This window comes from Bos mutus, chromosome X, assembly GCF_027580195.1.
Source record: "Bos mutus isolate GX-2022 chromosome X, NWIPB_WYAK_1.1, whole genome shotgun sequence".
Taxonomy (NCBI): Eukaryota; Metazoa; Chordata; class Mammalia; order Artiodactyla; family Bovidae; genus Bos; species Bos mutus.
In genome coordinates, this window is record NC_091646.1 from 94,493,449 (window position 1) to 94,513,600 (window position 20,152).

The 20,152-nt window shown below is 39.9% G+C and overlaps 1 protein-coding gene across 3 annotated transcripts in view; it reads left to right on the plus strand.

The window, feature by feature from the left end:
* Positions 1-20,152, plus strand: part of PRRG1 (proline rich and Gla domain 1) — a 142,468-nt gene that overhangs the window by 118,431 nt on the left and 3,885 nt on the right. The gene's annotated exons all lie outside the window — the stretch shown is intronic.

Consider the following 20,152-nt stretch of genomic DNA (forward strand, 5'->3'; position numbering starts at 1 on the left):
GGCACACTGTCATTCCACCCCAAATAAGCTTATAGCCTTATGGGTTTGACCCTATATGACATTCAGAAAACTAAGATCATGGCATCCAGTCCCATCACTTCATGTCACGTAGATGGGGAAACAGTGGAAACAATGGCTCACTTTATTTTTTTGGGCTCCAAAATCGCTGCAGATGGTGATTGCAGCCATGAAATTAAAAGACACTTACTCCTTGGAAAGAAAGTTATGACCAACCTAGACAGCATATTAAAAAGCAGAGACATTACTTTGTTGACAAAGGTCCATCTAGTCAAGGCTATGGTTTTTCCAGTGGTCATGTATGGATGTGAGAGTTGGACTATAAAGAAAGCTGAGTGCTGATGAATTGATGCTTTTGAACTGTGGTGTTGGAGAAGACTCTTGAGAGTCCCTTGGACTGCAAGGAGGTCCAACGAGTCCATCCTAAAGGAGACCAGTCCTGGGTGTTCATTGGAAGGACTGATGCTGAAGCTGAAACGCCAGTACTTTAGCCACCTCATGCGGAGAGCTGACTCATTGGAAAAGACCCTGATGCTGGGCAAGATTGACGGCAGGAGGAGAAGGGGACGACAGAGGACGAGATGGCTGGATGGCATCACCGACTCTATCGACATGAGTTTGAGTGAACTCCAGGAGTTGGTGATGGACAGGGAGGCCTGGTGTGTTGCAGTTAATGGGGTCACAAAGAGTCGGACATGACTGAGCGACTGAACTGAACTGAACTGACCCTATTTTTCTCTTGCAGCCTTTGGAATTCTTTATCTTTGGCAGTTTTAATTATGATATGTCTTGGTTTGGGACTCTCTGTGCTTTCCTATACCTTGGTATCTGTTTCCATTCCCAGGTACAGGAAATGTTCAGCCATGAAATCATCAAATACATTATTGACCCCTTTCGTTCTCCCTTCTCTTTCTGTGACCCTTATAATGTGAATGTCAGTACATTTGACGTTGTCTAGCAGAAAATCCCTTAAACCATTTCATTTTTTAAAATTTGTTTTTCTTTTTGCTGTTTGAATTGGATAATTTCCATTATTCTATCAGCTGGATCACTTCTGTGTTCTGTATCTAGTCTGTTATTAGTTCCTTGAGTGTTTATTTCATTTCAGTTACTGTGTTCTTCATCTTGACTGGTTCTTTCTTACATTTTCTAGTGCCTTGGTAAAATTCTCACTGTATCCATCTGTTCCATGTTTCAGTTGTTAGTACTAATGCTTTGACCTCTTATCTCATTAATTAGTTCTTTCTAGATCACTAGTTGTTTTTCCAGGTGTTTTTTTTTTTAACTAGTTGTGTTTCCAGGGTTTTTTCCTTCTTTTTTCATTTGAAACAGCTTTCTCTGTCTCTCTGAAATTAGGTAAAACAGTTACCTATCCCAGTCTTAAAGGTGTCCTAGTGTGGCAGTGTCCCTGTGCAGTCTGCACGGGCCCCGTGGCTTTGGTGAGAGAGCCGGATCTGAAGTGAGCACAGGTCAAATGTTCACCTATGAAGTGTTGGCAGTTACCACCTTGGTGGGAGGTGGGCTGGGGCTAGAGCTGGCGCCAGGGTTGAGCCAGTGCTTCTCCTACTCTCCACGGCCATCATTGTCCTGATGGGGGTGGGGGTAGGGCCCAAGGTGCTGGAGAAGCCTGACCTGTTCCCTCGAAATATACATTCTCCTTGTTCCCAGCAATGGCATCTTTGGCGCAGAGGGGCGCAGCACTGCAGCAAGAGAGGCTGGAGTGGGTGCACCGTGAAGGCTGGGGTGCATTATGGGATGGTCCCCACATGCCAGTCCGAGCTCCAGACAGCTACTTGTCAACCCACTGCCTCCACCAACGGCCAGCAGTGGCTGCTCTCACCCCATTCAGATGTGGTGCGGGCTGCAAGCTGGCTCCGTTCCCCACATCTCTTCCTTGTTTAAGGAGTAAACAAGCTTGTGCGTGTGGTTTTCAGGGGTGGAGTCTCAATTTCTTACAGCCCACTGGTTTTCAAACCAGCAAACAGGACTCATCTTCCCAGTATTGGACCACCGGGCTAGGGTGCCCAATATGTGGTTCAGACTGCTTACTCCCAAGGAGAATCTCCCACCCCATGATAGTCCCCTGCCCTTCTCTGTCCCCTCCTAGGTATGTGGGTCCCAAGCTGATCGCTTCTCCTCTCTTTCTAACCAACTCTGTGCAGATCTTTGTTTACAGCCTTGGTTGTAGAAGAGCCTTTCTGCCAGTCTCCAGTTTGTTTTCAGTGTGAATTGCTCACTCCACATGTAGATGTATTTTTGATGTGTTCACGAGGCCAAGTGAGCTCAGCCTCCTCCCACTCTGCCATCTTGAGTTCCTCCCTTCCCTATGTTTTTCTTTAACTGGAGGATAATTGCTTTATAGTGTTGTGCTGGTTTCTGCTGTAGGACAGAGTGAATCAGTCATAATTATATGTAGATCCTCTCCCTCCTGCGCCTCCCCCCTCTTCCATCCCAGCCTTCTGGGTTGTCACAGAGTGCCTGGCTGGGCTCCCTGTGTTATATATATAACATCTTCTTCCCACTACTTTACACATGATAGAGTATTATATCAATGCTACTTTCTCAATTCATCCTTCCCTCTCCTTTCCCTACTGTGTCCACAAGTTGGTTCTCTACATCTGCATCTCCATTTCTTACCTGCAAATAGGTTTATCAGTATTATTTTTGTAGATTCCATATACATGTGTTAATATATCTTTGCTTTTCTCTTTCTGACATTTACTCTGTTTAGCAGGCTCTAGGTTCAACCACGTCACTATCACAGACTCAAATTTATTCCTTTTAATGGCTGAGTAATATTCCATTGTGTCTGGGTACCACATCTTCTTTGTCTATTCATCTGTCAGTGGATATCTAGGTGGCTTCTATGTCCTGACTATTGAAAATAGTTTTACAGTGAGCACTGGGGTACATGTGTCTTTTTCATTTGTGGTTTTCTCAAGGTATATGCCCAGTAATGGGATTGCTGGGTCATAGGGTAGTTTTATTCCTAGTTTTTTTTTAAGGAATCTCCATGCTGTTCTCATAGTGGCTGTACCAATTGACATTTCCACCAACAGTGTAAGAGGGTTCCCTTTTCTCCACATCCTCTCTAGCATTTGTTGTTCGTAGATTTTTTTTTTGCTGGTCGTTCTGATAGGTGTGAGGTGATACCTCATTGTAGTTTTGATTTGTATTTCTGTAATAAGCAATGTTGAGCATCTTTTCATGTGTTTATTGCCCATCTGCCTCCCATATTTTTTTGTTTAAAGACCTGAAAGTTATCAGGAACCTCTACTAGTTAGAGTGCTTTCCATGAGTGTTCTTGAAAATGAAACACTTTGTGTAGGAATAGTCTGGCAAAAGCAAGAAACAATTAACTCTAATGACAAAAAGACAAATGTCTGTCGTTAAAAATGTGATAAGAGTTCATAATAACGTAGTTGACATGGATATTTGGTTATTCCAATCACAGAGAACATTTTAAGATGATAACTAGATATATAACTAATGACAGTCTACTAGGACATATCAGAGTTTTAGGGATTTTATAAAATTTCTGGGACTACAATATTAGCAACATATATATGTCAAATAAAACCTTGAGAAGGTTTATAATTACTTCATATTTATTAATATTTATCATATAATTTAACATATCAAATAAACCTAAGTAAAGTCTCTTTTTTTGTAAGGAGAGACAACACATCTTTTGACATGTTCCAGGATACTTCTGGAAAATCCCAAAAGTAGTTCAAGGTCAAGAAGACTTCATTTGGTAATTTGATTTGGGGGAAGTTTGTCAAAACAATCTCAAAATATTAAAACAAATAGGATCATAGGTCCTTCTGAAACAGTACTGAGTTATCCATTTAATCAAAGTGACAAAGACTTATCAGGGAAAACAGAAAGTTACAAAATTGTAAAAACAACACCTTAGCTCTTTTAATAGAGAAGACTGGGTGTTTTTAAGTTTCCAGAGACTTGATAAAACACCAAACACAGGAAATTATTTTTGATAAAACATAGGATCTTTGTTTTCTAGGCAAATTTATTAAAAAGTAAAGAGAAACCTTTCAGTCTTATCAGGAGCGGACCAGTAGCCCATGAAAATTTTGTCCTTTTAGCAAATGAAAGAAAATTAAGTTTCAGATTCCTGTACATTCACTACTTACTTGGGGGAAAAAAAAAAAAAAAACCTTACCATAAAATTATTCCATTTTTAGCTAGCTTGAGTACCCAAGATAAAGTTCTTTCTCTCTGCCCTCAGCTTCCTATATCCATTCAGTTAGCCCTTTATGTTACTCTTTTCATTATGAAACACCCGGTTTTATTTTTTACATTTATGTTTAATTGAAGGATAATTGCTTTACAGTATTGTGTTGGTTTCTGCCATCCAGTAACATGAATCAGCCACAGGTATACATATGTCCTCTCCCTCTTGAACCTCGCTCCCACCTCCCACCTCTCTAAGTTGCTGCAGAGCACCAATTTCAGCTCCCTGCTTCATACAGCAAATTCCCATTGGCTGGCTGTTTTACATATGGTAATGTATGTTTCCATGTTACTCTCTCCATATATATCCCACCCCCTCCTTCCTACACAAGTCTGTTCTCTATGTCTGGAAACACCCAGTTTTACTTGAGGATAAAATAACTTTCATTTCCCTTTTAAAAAACGCATCTCCATACATCATATCTTTTCTTAGCCAAAACATCCAGCTTATTTGGCATAGTGATATTTCTTTCTCTTAGTATTTCTAGTAGTTTTAATTACATGTATTAGCATTCTGAACCTGTAGAGACCTTAACTTTTAGTGAAGACTAAGAAGTACTTGTGAACTGCTGTACAAGTGTTCTGTAGAGTGGAACACATCTGAATACAATTCATAATTTCTAGAAGCATATGACTTCTCATAGTATATCTTTTAATGTGGCACATGTCTGCTGACAGATCCCAGTATCTTTAGCTTCTCTGTAGTGAGACGCCAAAGGTGACAAAACCTATATTGGGTAATTAATCTATCAATATTTTCTCATTTGGAATGATGCAGATATGCATTGAATTGCCATCATTTATCTTAAGTTAGAAAAACTGTAAGGTTTCAAGTTACAGAAAGATTTGAGTAACTCTTTAAGTAGACATAGCATGAAACATAAATTCTGTAGGAAAGTTCACTTCTAAATATGTATCCCAATTATGTCTATTTAATAAAGAGTTTCTTCACCCTCGCTCTCTCTCCCTCTTTGCCCTGAAACCCCATGGACTGCAGCATGCCAGACTTCCCTGTCCTTCACTGTCTTCTGGAGTCTGCTCAAACTCATGTCCATTGATTCCATGATGCCATCCAGCCATCTCATCCTCTGTCGCCCCTTCTCCCTCTACCCTCAATCTTTCCCAGCATCAGGGTCTTTTGCAATGAATTGAATCTTCCATTAGGTGACCAAAGTATTGGAGCTTAAGCTTCAGCATCAGTCTTTCCAATGAATATTCAGGGTTGATTTCCTTCAGACTGGACTGGTTTGATCTCTGCTGTCCAAGGGACTCTCAGGAGTCTTTTCCAACACCATAGTTTAAAAGCTTAATTCTTCAGCGCTCAGCCTTCTTTATGGTCAAACTCTACATCTGTACATGACTACTGGAAAAATGATAATTTTGACTCTAGACACCTTTGTTGGCAAAGTGATGTCTCTGCTTTGCAATACACTGTCTAGGTTGTCACAGATTTTCTTCCAAAGAGCAAGCATCTTTTAATTTCATGGCTGCAGTCACCATCTGCAGTGATTTTAGGGTCAAAGAAAAGAAAGTCTGTCTCTGTTTCCATTTTTTCCCCCATCTATTTGCCATGAAGTGATGGGATCAGATGCCATGATCTTAGTCTTTTGAATGTTGAATTTTACACAGGTTTCTCACTCTCTTCATTTATGTTCAACAAGAGGCTCTTTAGTTCTTTGCTTTCTTCCATTAAAGTGGTATCATCTTCATATCTGAGGTTGTTGATATGTCTCTCTGAAATCTTGATTGCAGCTTGTGAGTCATCCAGCCCAGCATTTCACATGATGTACTCTGTACAGAAGGTAAATAAGCAGGCTGAGAATATACAGCCTTGACGTACTCCTTTCCCAATTTTCAACCAGCCTTTTGTTCTGTGTCCACTTCTGTTACTTCTTGATCTGTATACAGATTTCTCAGGGGGCAGGTAAGGTGGACTGGTATTCCCAACTCTTGAAGAATTTTCCACAGTTTGTTCTGATCCACGCAGTCAAGGCTTTAGCCTAGTCAATGAAACAGAAATAGATGTTTTTCCGGAATCCTCTTGCTTTTTCGTTGATCCAACAGACGTTGGCAATTTGTTCCCTGGTTCTTCTGCCTTTTCTAAATCGAGCTTGTATATCTGAAAGTTCTCAGTTCATGTACTGTTGAAGCCTAGCTTGAAGGATTTTGAGCATTTCTTTGCTAGTATGTGAAATGAGCACAATTGTGTGATAGTCTGAACATTCTTTGGCATTGCCCTTCTTTGGGATTGGAATGAAAACTTTTGGAATGAAATTGGAATGAAAACTTTTCATTGGAATGAAAACAGGACCTTTTCCAGTCTTGTGGCCACTGATGCGTTTTCCAAATTTGCTGGCATATTGAGTGCAGCACTTTCACAGCATCATCTTTTAGGATTTGAAATAGCTCAACTGCAATTCCATCACCTCCACTAGCTTTGTTTGCAGTGATGCTTCCTAAGGCCCACTTGACTTCGCACTCCAGGATGTCTGGCTCTATGTGAGTGGTCACACCAAAGTGGTTATCTGGGTCATGAAGATCATTTTTGTATAGTTCTTCTGTGTATTCTTGCCACATCTTCTTAATATCTTCTGCTTCTGTTAGGTCCATACCATTTCTGTCCTTTATTGTGCCTGACTTTGCATGAAATATTCCCTTGGTATTTCTGATTTTCTTGAAGAGAGCTCTAGTCTTTCCCATTCTGTTGTTTTCCTCTATTTCTTTGCATTGATCACTGAGGAAGGCTTTCTTATCTCTCCTTACTATTCTCTGGAACTCTCCATTTACTTGGGTATATGTTTCCCTTTCTCCATTGCCTTTTGCTTCTCTTTTCTCAGCTATCTGTAAGACCTCCTCAGACAACTCCTTTGCCTTCTGCATTTGTTTTTCTTTGGAATGGTTTTGGTCACCACCTCCTATACAATGTTATGAACCTCCATGCATAGTTCTTTAGGTACACTGTCTATCAGATCTAATCCCTTGAATCTATTTGTCACTTCTACTGTATAATCATAAGGGATTTGATTTAGGTCATACCTGAATGGTCTAGTGGTTTCCCGTACTTTTCTTCAAAAGTGAAGTAGCTCAGTCGTGTCCTACTCTTTGTGACCCCGTGGACTGTAGCCCACCAGGCTCCTCCGTTCATAGGATTCTCCAGGCAAGAGTACTGGAGTGGGTTGCCATTTCCTTCTCCAGGGGATCTTCCCGACCCAGGGATCGAACCCAGGTCTCCCACATTGTGAGCAGATGCTTTAACTTCTGAGCCACCAATTTGGTCTTCTTTTTCCTGACTGTATAGAGGTTCTGCATTTTCAGCTGCCAAGAATATAATCAATCTGATTTTGGTATTGACCATCTGGTGATGTCCATGTGTAGAGTCATCTTTATATTGCTGGAAGATGGAGTTTGCTGTGACTAAGTGTTCTCTTAGCAAAACCCCTTTTAGCCCTTGCCCTGCTTCATTTTTTACCCCAAGGTCAAACTTGTCTGTTACTCCAGGTATCTCTTGACCTACTTTTTTATTCCAGTCCCCTACAATGAAAAGGACATCTGTTTTTCTTTTGGTGTTAGTTCTAGAAGGTCTTGTAGGTCTTCATCAAACCATTAAACTTCAGCATTCACTAGGGCTTCCCTGGTGGCTCAGCTGATAAAGAATCTGACTGCAATACAGGAGGCCTGGCTTTGATCCCTGGATTGGGAAGATCCCCTGGAGAAGGGAACAGCTACTCACTCCAGTATTCTGGCCTAGAGAATTCCATGGACTGTATAGTCCATGGGGTTGCAAAGAGTTGGACATGACTGAGCGACTTTCACTCTTCAGCATTACTGAAAAATGAAAAATCCAAGGCATAGACTTGGATTACTGTGATATTGAATGGTTTGCCTTGGAAACAGAGATCATTCTGTCATTTTTGAGACTGCACCCAAGTACTGCATTTCGGACTCTGTTGTTGACTGTGAGGGCTACTCCATTTGTTCCAATGGATTCTTGCCCACAGTAGTAGATATAATGGTCATCTAAATATAATTCACCTATTCCAGTTCATTTTTGTTCAGTGATTCCTAAAATGTCGATGTTCACTCTTGCCATCTCCTGTTTGACCACTTCCAATTTGCCTTTCTTCATGGAACTAACACTGCAGGTTCCTGTACAATATTGTTCTTTACAGCATCAGACTTGACTTTCACCACCAGACACATCCACAACTGGGCAACGTCTCCACTTTGGCACAGCCTCTTTTTTTCTCTCTGGATCTATTTCTTCACTCTTCTCCAGTAGGAAATTGGACACCCACCGACCTTGGGGGCCTATCTTCCAGTGTCATATCTTTCTGCCTTCTTGTACTGGTCATCAGTCTGTTGTAGATAGCATATATACAGGTGGTGTTTTCGCAGCCTGCCAGCCAGTCTGTGCCTTCTGGTTGAAGTATTCAATCAGTTGACATTTAAGATAATTATTAATATGTATGTTCCTATTGTCATTTTTTAATTGTTTTGGTTCATTTTTACAAGTCTTTTTCTCTTCCCTTTTTATCTTCTCTTGTGATTTGATGAATAACTTCAGTGTTGTGTGTGGCTTCCTTTTTCTTTTTTATGTCTGTGTATCTGTTGTAGATTTTTGGTGTGCAGTTCCTGTGAGGATTTTTCCCCGTGAGGTTTGATACTGCATTCTCTGTATGTGCAAGGTTGTTTTAGTTTCCGTTATCTCAATTTCCATTTCATTCCCAGTATCTTGCACTTGTACTCTCCTCACAATTGCTGGTTTTGATATCATATTTGTGTGCAGATTATTTCTTACATGTACCGTTTATTTGCTTTGACTGGTGAGCTTTCCCATTGGTAATTTTCTTGTTTCTGGCTGTGGCCTTTTTTTTTCCCCTGCCCCAGAGAAGTTCCTTTATCTTTGATGTAAATATGGTCTTATGGTGCTGGATTCCATTACTTCTGCTTGTCTGTAAACCTTTTGATTTTTTGGACAAATCTGAATGAGAGCTTTGCTGGGCAGACTATTCTTGACTGTTATTTCTTGGCTTTCATCACCTTAAATATATCATGCTTCTCACTTCTGGCCTGCAGAACGTCTGCTGAAAAACCAGCTAATAACCTTATTGGGGGAGAAGGCAATGGCACCCCACTCCAGTACTCTTGCCTGGAAAATCCCATGGACGGAGGAGCCTGGTAGGCTGCAGTCCATGGGGTCGCTGAGTCGAACACGACTGAGCGACTTCACTTTCACTTTCATGCATTGGAGAAGGAAATGGCAACCCACTCCAGTGTTCTTGCCTGGAGAATCCCAGGGATGGCAGGGCCTGGTGGGCTGCTGTCTATGGGGTCGCACAGAGTTGGACACGACTGAAGTGATTTAGCAGCAGCAGCAGCAACCTTATTGGAGTTCCCTGTTATGTTATTTTTGCTTTTCCCTTTATTATGTGTTAATATTTTTTCTTTGTCTTTATAATTTTTTTTCTGTTTGATTAGTATGTGTCTCAGCATGTTCCTCCATAAGTTTATCTTACCTGAGAGTCTGTATTTACTGGACTTTGTTTCCTTTCTCATGTTACGGGAGTTTTTGGCTATTATCACTTCAAATATTTACTCAGGGCCTTTCTTTCTCTCTTCTCCTTCTGGGACCCCCTAGAATGGGAATGTTGGTACATTTAATGTTGTCCCAGAGGTCTCTGGAGAAGGTAATGGCACCCCACTCCAGAACTCTTGCCTGGAAAGTTCCATGGACGGAGGAGCCTGGTAAGCTGCAGTCCATGGGGTTGCGAAGAGTCAGACATGACTAAGCGACTTCACTTTCACTTTTCACTTTCATGCATTGGAGAAGGAAATGGCAACCCACTCCAGTGTTCTTGCCTGGAGAATCTGAGGGACGGGGGAGCCTGGGGGGCTGCCGTCTTTGGGGTTGCACAGAGTCGGACATGATTGAAGCCACTTAGCAGCAGCAGCAGAGGTCTCTGAGACTGTCCTCATTTCTTTTCATTCTTTTGTCTGTATTTTGTTCTGCAACAGTGATTTCCACTATTCTTTCAGCCAACTAGTCATTGTTCTGCCTCAATTATTCTGCTAGTGGGTCCTTCTAGTGTCTTTTTCATTCCAGTGATTGTATCGCTAATTCATTTGTTTGTTCTTTAACTGTTAAACGTCTCTTGTATCTTTCTTGATCTGTGCCTCCATTCTTTTCCAAAATCCTGGAACATCTTCACTATCAATATCCTTGTTAGGTAAGTTGCCAATCTCCACTTCATTTGGGTTTTCTTGTGGCTTTTTATCTTGTTCCTTTGCCTGGAACATATTTGCCATCTCTCAGTTTTTCTTTCTCTTTTGGGGGTTTCCTTTCTGCTGGCTGCAGGATTGCAGCTCATTTTCTTCCTGTTATGAGGCACTAGTACACCTCCTTAAAGTTGTTAGGAGGTGCTGGCACCTGATGTTCGTGACAGGATATTTATTTGTCCATTGTGTAGCAACATCATGGCAGGTACCACACCCATGGGACCTCATCAGGTCAGGGGCAAAGAGCGCAACAGTTGTGAGTGAGGCAGTGACAGACTGTAGGCCTCTTGTATTTTCCCTTTCATTGTAGCCACCAGTTTCCCGTCACAAGGCTCTCTCTCTGTTCTGGGTTAAGTCTCTCAGTCCAGCCATGACCCACCAACGTGATTGTCACAAGAGGAGGTCTCTTATCTTCCTTACCTATAGGAATCGTTTCATTCTGCCTTTAACCCAGAGCCTCCCCTTGGGCAGTGACAACAGCCTGGTGATCCAGTCTCCCTTCATAAGCTCTCCTTGGCCTTGAGGTATGGAGTACCCTCATGCACATTCATAGTCAATTTAGTCAATTAAAGTCTCTATAATTAATGGTCTACTCACCTCGCCCTTGAGCATACTGCTCTAGGTATACTGCTGAGTTAATATAACAGCTGTGAAACTTTGGGATAAGATCCTGAACACAGTATACAACCAAGGCAGTATGTAAAAGCACACAGCAGCTCAACAGACCTCACGTAAGCAGTGTTCCTCCTCTTTTTGGGGGGAAGTATTTGAGAAGGATTGGTATTAATAATTCTTTGAATGTTTTGTACATTTTACCAGTTAAACAGTCTGGTCCTTGTCTTTTGTTAGGAGGTTTTTTTTTTTTTTTAATAATCTCCTCACTAGTAACTGTTCATATTTTCTAGTCATGATTCAGTCTTGGTGTTTGTACATTCTAGTAATTTAAGTTGTCAAACTTGTTGGCATGTGATTGTTCATTGTAGCCTCTTACAGTTTCTGTGGTATCAACTGTAATATCTCCTATTTTCTGATGTTTATTTCAGTCCTCCTTGTTTCTCAGGAGTCTAAAGGCTTGTCAATTGTGTTTATCTTTGTAAAGAACCAGCTCTTAATTTCACTGATTTTTCTATTGTCTTTTTAGTTCCTATTTAATGTATTTCCACTCTGATCTGTTATTTCCTTTCTTCTAACTTTGGCCTTAGTTTTTCCTTCTTTTTCTAGTTCTTTGAGGTATAAAATTAGGTTGTTTCTAATTTTTGTTTTTCTATATAGGAATTTATTGTGATGAACTTCCCTTTAGAACTGCTTTTGCTTCATCCCATAAGTTTTGGTATGTTTCCATTTCATCTGTCTTTGGAATTTTTTTCTCTTTGATCTCTTCATTGACACATTGATTGTTCATATGTTGTTTAATCTCTGCATATTTCTGAATTTTCCAGAGAAAGGGGTCAATCGAACAGGAGTATATAACACTTGTAAATATTCATTCACCCAACATAGTGGGTACCTCAATATATAAAGCAAATATTAATGGCTCTAAAGGGAGAAATAGCAGTTTATAATGATAGTAGGGGACTTTAATACCTCACTTGCATCAATGGACAGATCAGACAGAACATCAGCCTTAAATGTGAATGATAATGACAACTGTAAGTTGTATCATGAACCCTTGATCAATTGATACATTTCCAGGCAATAACATTGGTGTAACAAACACATATCAATATGTTTTTAGAAAGTGATACAGTTAGCATTATTGTATAAAGTTGTTAAAGCTTAACACTGACCAGGGGTTTATTATCCAACTTATAGTTGTCATTATCATTCACATTTTGCTCTGTTGGGTTTTTGTTCCAACCTTGTATATGTTAGAAACACAGGTGTATTACCATAACATTTTCAAAACTGACACATGGAGAAATTTCTCATTTCCACAAGATCCACCTTGTCAACTCCAGGTAAAAGAACACACTCTAGGTGAAATAATACCCACAGGACTAAAGAAAAATGCCACCAGAAAGTACAGAATGTCCTTCCAGTGAAACAGTATATTTGAAATAGATGCTCTGTCCTCCTGCATAGAGTGCCAGCTATACTGCCTCTAATGAAATATTAGAATGCTTTATTTAGTAAGACATGCATAAGTACAAAAAAAAAGTGTTTTTACTCAAATGCAGATGTTCACTATTCATTTACATAACAAATCACTGGCCGGTTACTAGCTTCTGCAAAAATCCCCAGGTCGATTATGTCTTGCAACAATGAAGTATAGGTATATATTTATTGCTGTTTTGTTGGTTAAATGTTTTCTTACTGCTTTGCAGTTCCTCTAGTCATTCATCTGTTGTTCTTTTCCTTTGTGATTTGATGACTTTCTTGAATAGTACACTTTATCTTAAGTGTCTACTATAGGTTTTTGCTTTATGGCTACCATGAGGCTTACACATACAAGTTATCAACTTAAGTTGTTGTAAATCTGAACACATTCTGAAGTTCTACATTCTTACTCCTCCCCACTCCATTATGCTTTTCATATCACATTTTACATCTTTGTATCTTGTATATCCCTTACATACAGTTAACCCTTGAACAACATGGTTTTGAACTGTGCAGGCTCACTTATACATGGAATTTTTTTCACTAAACTTGTACTATAGGACTACACAGTGTACTCTTGGTTGAATCTACAGATGTGGAACTGTTCTATGGGAATTTTCAAGTAGGTAGCAGGTTGGTACACCTAACCCCTGTGTTGTTCAAGGGTCAACAGTAATGGGATTGTAGTTAGTTATTTTTATTACTACTTTTGTCTTTTAACATTCATACTGGCTTTATAAATGATTAATCTACCATTTTACTACATTATGTACCTTTTTATTACATTTTATTACATTATTTACCTTTACCAGTGAGATTTAATTAGTGCCTTTTTTCAGCTTGAAGAAAATTCTGTAACATTTCTTATAAGGCTGGTAATGAACTCCTTTACCTTTTGCTTGTCCAAAAAACCCTCTTCCCAACTTTGAATAACTATTTAGATGGGGAGTGTGTTCTTGGTTGGAAGTTTTTTTTCCTTTCAGCACTTTGAATAGATCATGCCACTCCGTCCTGGCCTTCAACATTTCTGCTGAAAAATCTACTGCTGGTCTTATGTATGTTACATATTGTTTTTCTTTTGCTGCTTTTAAAAGTCTCTCCTTAACTTTAATTTTTTTAATTATAATCTGTCTTGGTATGTGTTTCTTTGGGAAATCTGGAGAGTTCCAAACAAGATGAACCCAATCTGGATGTCTGTTTCCTTCCCCATTCTTTCTTTAAAATATCTTTCCATGCTTTTCTCTCTCTCCTCCTCCTGGCACCTCCCTAAAATGCAAATCTTAAGTCAGTTCAATGTTGTCCCCAAAGTCTTTTAAGCTATCTATCTTCGGTTGTTTTTTTTTTTTTTCCTTTTCGCTGCTCTCACTGGCTGAGTTTCACTCACCTGTCTTCAAATGCCTGACCTTTTCTGCTTCATCTAGTCTGCTGCTGAACTCCTCTAGTGTATTCTTCAGCTCTGTAACTTCCATTTGAGGTTATCACTGTGTGTGCCCACTCCTTTCCTGTGTTCAGTAGCACCTTTATGATCATTATTTTGAACTCTTCATCAGATAACTCACTTACTGCTGTTTCGGTAAAGGTTTTATTCTGATGTTTCATCATTCCTCTCTTCATTTTCCTTGACTCTCTGTTGGTTTCTATTTAGTAGATGAAACCACCATCTCTCCCAGTCTTGAAGTAGTCGTCTACAAAAGAAGAACCTTGTCCCTCAACCCTGTCCTAGCTCTTGGTTGCCTGTCAAACCTTTGTGATTGTTCAAGCAGCCCATTTTATTTCTATTGGCTCCCAGTCCTTGGGGGTGTGCCAAGACATTTCAGTGACCCAAAGAAGAGGATCACCATCAGCACCTACATTCAGGCTGATGAGAAGCCAGACCTCAAACAGCAGCTTTTAAAATGTGTGAACATACTCTATAGTCCTGTGGCACCACAAGGGTAAGTCATCTGACTACCAGGGCCCAGTGGTATAGACTTGTGTCCTAGCCAGCAGCCTACAAAGTCGGGGTGCCAGATGGAGGGTACAAGCACCTTTCTAGGAGATACCAGCAGCCTGGAGCAGTGTGGTGGGAGAGTGCAAAGGCACCATCCTCTGGCCTTCATCCACAGAGAGCCTTCAGAAATCTCTATATATAAGCACCAAACCGGAATCTTGCTCCTCAGCCTGAAGCTCTAAGACAAGCAAAGAAGGATTTTTCACACAAAAATTGGGCTGTGTTTCAATCTGTGTCTGTGCTGTGCCCTGAGAGTGGTAGCCAGCCAGGAACTATTAACATCTGTTCCACTATCGAGAGGTCCACAAACACAGGACCTGCTAGCCATCACAGCCAGGTGATTAGGGGGCAGCAGACACATGTACAAGCTCCCCTCTGGGAGGTGCTGGTGCTCTGGAGAGGACTACAGGGGGCCGTAGCTGTATGTTTCCGAAGAAATCTGCCCCTCAGGCCACAGAGCTGTGACATAAAGCCTCTTTCCCAGAAGGAATTGGCACCTCAGTGCTGCTTCTTGCTCTGCCCTGGGTCACCTGTGTGCATAAGCCCTACCAGAGCCAGACACCCAGAGAGAACCCTCAGAAATTTCAGCTGCACACAAAGCTACAAGCCCCTTTCCAGGATGCCAAGGTGGCCCCTGCCGTCCTCCACCCCCAGAGCATTGCATTAGGCCTAAAAGATGTCTGCTATCTCAGAGGCCTGTGCCTCAGGCCGATTGATGCTTTAAGATCAGCAAGTGAGTCTCTTTCACAGGAAGTCTGGGGGCTTCTGAGTCTGCTCCCATCCTGCTAAATACAGTCGGGGTGCCCCCACGTGAGCTCAAATCCTTTACTCCTCAAGGAGAACAGCTCATGTTTCTGAGATCCCTCCCCATGATAGGTCCTCACACGCCGGGTGGGGTCCATGGGGAGGTTGTGTCCCAGCCTTTCCTATTCAGCTCAGTGTAGGGTTTTTTCCTGGTTCACCTGATGAATAGAAGTTGCTCTGCTAGTTTTATAGGTTTTTTCCAGAAAACAATTGTTCCCTGCATAGATCTGATGTGGCCACAGAAGGAAGTGCAGTCTGGGCCTTCCTGCTGCTTCTAAGTCACTTCAGTCGTGTCCGACTCTGTGCGACCCCATGGACTGCAGCCCACCAGGCTCCCCCGTCCCTGGGATTTTCCAGGCAAGAACACTGGAATGGGGTGCCATTGCCTTCTCCGGGGTCTTCCTACATTGGTATATTCAACTGCAACCCTAAAATACCAGTCAGTTTTTAATGCTGCTTACAAGGGATATTTTGGGACTTGAGAGTTCTCCTGTTGCCTCTTATACTGGGACAGCTATCAGTTCCCACCTCAAGTATCCTGAATCTGAACCTTTACAGTTTTACAACCATTAACCATTATACCTAAATTACAGAGTTTTTTACTTTATGTAAGCTGTATGCTGCCTAGCAAAATAATAATCCCCATAATTTTTTAAAAGATAGAACTGTAACTTCTGAACACATTTGAGTCAGTTTAAGTCAAAAAGAGAAGACAAATATCATATTGCATCTATATGGAATCTAGAAAGATGGTACCGATGATCCTTTTTGCAGGGCAGCAAAGCAGACACAGACATAGAGAACAGACTTATAGACGGAGCGGGGGAAGGAGAGGGAGGGATGACTTAAGGGTAATACTGAAACATATACATTACCATATGGAAAACAGCCAGTGGGAATTTGCTCTATGATGCACGGCACCCATAGCCAGTGCTCCGTGACAACCTAGGGGGGTTGCGAGGTTTGAGAGGGAGTGGGCATATGTATATCTGTGGCTGATTCATGTTGATGTATGGCAGAAACTATCACAATACTGTAATTATCCTCCAATTAAAAATAAAAGAAAAACTGTACCTTGTTCTTCATCCCCCAGCCATATCTTTTACAACTTATAATAAAATAAGTTGAAACCATACTTATCATAAATATTGCTTTTCAGCAAATTATATACTCTAGTGGCAATTTTCAAGAGAATGCCTTACCTTTTATATCGTAGTTCATAATTTACAAGTAGTCTTTGTTTTCTCAGAAGTTAGATCTACATAGTCCTACTCTTTTGATGAACGAAAGAACACAAAGTAACTTTTACAGGGATTTTTTTTTACCCTAGAACATCCGTCTAGATAAAGAATCTTAACAGTGCTCAATGACCTCTTGCTGGAATATTCTGACCTGTTCTCAACAAGGCAGCTTTTGGAGTTAGGATTGTGGCTTCTGTCCCTTCTCTCTGGTGGTCTTTCCTTCCCTGTCGTACTTGTTCAGTAAAAGGGAGAATGTGAGTGCTGAGTATAAATGCTGCCGGGCCCTCAGCAATACAAACTCACTGGGCCCATCACCCACTTCCAAACTTTACCACATAGGTAGGTTCTGAGCTGATTACTCAAAGACTGGAAAAATATTCTTGGCTTTACTCTTTGAATTTAGGAATACGGTCCTTCAGGCCTTGAGTCACTCAAATTCCACTTAAAAATGGTATTGAGAAAATTCAAATCAGAAAAGCAGACATTTTATAATAAAATAGCAACAAATTTGGTTTGGTAGAATCTTTCACATACTTACCTACTGTGATGAAACATCTATCTTTTGGGGCTCTTGCCTCCGAAATAATTGTCAAAAACTAGAGAAAATATAAAAAGCAACAAGGGAAAAGCAACAAATAACAACCAATGGATCACTGAAGAAAAAAAAAAAATTCATTTATCTCTAGGTAAACAAAAGCATGACAATCCAAAACGTATGGGATGCAGCAAAAGCAGGGAAGTTTACAGCAATACAATCTTACCTCAGGGAACAAGAAAAAAGCTCAAATAATCTAACCTTACACTTACAGTAGCTAGAGAAAGAACAAACAACCCCAAAGTTCGTAGAAGGAAAGAAATCATAAAGATTAAAGCCCAGATAAATAGAAAACAATAGAAAAGATTAGTGAAACTAAAAACTGCTTCCTTGAAAAGATAATTCATAAACCTTTAGCCAGACTCATCAAGAAAAAAGAGAGGGCACAAACCTAAGATTAGGAATGAAAAGGAGAACTTAGAAACCACAGAAATACCGAGGACTATAAGGCAACTATATAAAATGGACAGATTCTTAGAAAGGTACAGTGTCCCAAGATTCAACTAAAAAGAAATACAAAATATGAACAGACCTGTCACAAGTACTGAAACTGTGATTTAAAAACTCCCAACAAATGCTAAGGCATAGATTTGTAATCCCTAGCTCTGCTTACCATAATGAGAGCCTATCTTTTAGGGTGCTGGTGGAATCCGGTCATGGGATCTGAAACCTAACATCAGTATTTCAAAACATGAAGAAAAAAATCTCTCATTATTAATAAGTATGTAAGTACATGTAAAAAAACAAAAACAAAAAACCTCCCAACCAAAAAAGTGCAGGACCAGATGGCTTCACAGGTGAATTCTATCAAACATTTAGAGAAGAGTTAACACCTATCCTTCTGAAACCCTTCCACAAAATTGCAGAGGAAGGAACAGTCCCAAACTCATTCCATGATACAACCATCACCCTGTCACCCAAACTAGATAAAGATACAACAAAAATAGAAAATTACAGGCCATTATCACTAATAAACATACACAGACACAAAAATCCTCAACAAAATACTGGTAAACCGAACCCAACAGAACATTAAAAGGATCACACACCACGATCGAATGGGATTTATCCCAGGGGTGCAAGGGTTCATCCATATCTGAATGATTTGCCAGACCCCTCTGATCCCTTGAGATTCATTATCTATGTAATTTTAGCATTACCTAAAATGACTGAATCCCTTTCTTTCATTAAAATTTTCTTTCTTAAATAAACATCCACTGCCTCTAAAGCACTGTTTTACTTAGTCTTGAAATCACTTATTTGCTTTCTGAATATCTTCTGGCTATTTCCAGTAAAATAAAGAACAATCTAAATAGCTTAGAGAGACATAAACCTGGTTTGTCTATTTGAATGACAGTTATTTTACTTGATTTTAAGTGAGTATTTCCCTGATTCTCTTGCCTCAAGGACAAAGTCAGTCTAGTTTCCAAAGAAAGAAATCTTGGCAGTACCTTTTTATTCAGATCAATGAATGTTACTTGTTTTCAAACTACACATTTAGCATGATGAGAAAGATTGAATTTTCTAGGAAACTGTCCAAGTTTGACATACCTTATGCATCAGGACAGACTGCTTTTTGTTTTGCTCTGACACCAGGCCTGTTGCATTCAAATGCCAGCTCCAACATGTGTGTGTTAAGTGACCTTGGTTTTATTATAAGGTAACATCACTGAGCCTCCATTTCCTCATCTGCAAGTGGGGATGATTATTAGGTGCAGCTTGCGAATTGTGTTGCTATTAGTAAAGTAAAAAGCTGCTGTGATGATTCTATTCTATTGTCTAAGCTTTGTTTTTAAAATAGACTCACACTTTTATTTTCAAGGGTTAACGTTTTTTTCTCCCAAAGGAAAAAAAAATCACAACTTTGCTGCTTTTTCCCAAGTGTGCCAAGGAAACCACAGACATTGATTTATACCAGCCAAGCATGAAAACAAAACAAAACAAAACAGAACCATTTTCATGTGCATTATTGATTATCCAAAAGTGACTGGACAAGATTAAAAAGTCATTTGTCTATTCCATTTATTCTAAGATTAACATTATATAATTATTTGAAATCACATATTATTTGTGTTTTGTGGTTAAGATTAAATGGAGGGGAAGGAGATGGTGAGCTGAGAGATGGCAAAGAGAGGAGAAATCCTCATCTCTATCGATTAAGAAAGTTACCTACAAAGTAGATACTTGGTAGGTCTCTATAAGTAGATTAATAAAACTTTTATTGAGATTTAGTACAGTTTGATTCCAACTTTCTAAAAAATGTACATTTGTGTAAGGATTTGACTGAGAGTTGGCAGAGAGTAGTTGTAAACCAAAAATGTTAATAGTGATTTTATCTTTGCAGTGTAATTACAGATGATTGGTTTTTCCTTTTCAGATATTTCTGCATTAGTAAATTTTTATATAATCTATATTTTCTGTAATAAAGTTGGCAATACTAAAAGTAACAGTTATACAAAAATAGCGTACACTTTTATTGTTTACAAAAAGCTTCATGAGTTTTCAACCTGGATTATTAACTGACTGTTTCACTAATAAAAATTTAATTTCCAGTTTGGGGTATTGTCCTAACATAAAGGCTCTACACTTTGGGATTACAGTGTCTCTACTTCTGGCTTGTTTGAATGTTGCACCTTGCATATTTTCACCTGCACACAGCTGTTACTAAATCATACCATATTTCTTACAGCATATCAAACTTTTATCTTAGAATCACGGAATGTTGGAATAATAATGTACCTTATAAGATGACCAAGTTTAGGGGTGGAACACTGTGGGTCATTCTTAGACCCACATAGTACTTTAAAAGCCTTTATGACTAATAAAAGACAGTGCTATGAAACAAACAGTTTTAGCGCCCACAGTCTTACCTTCTGC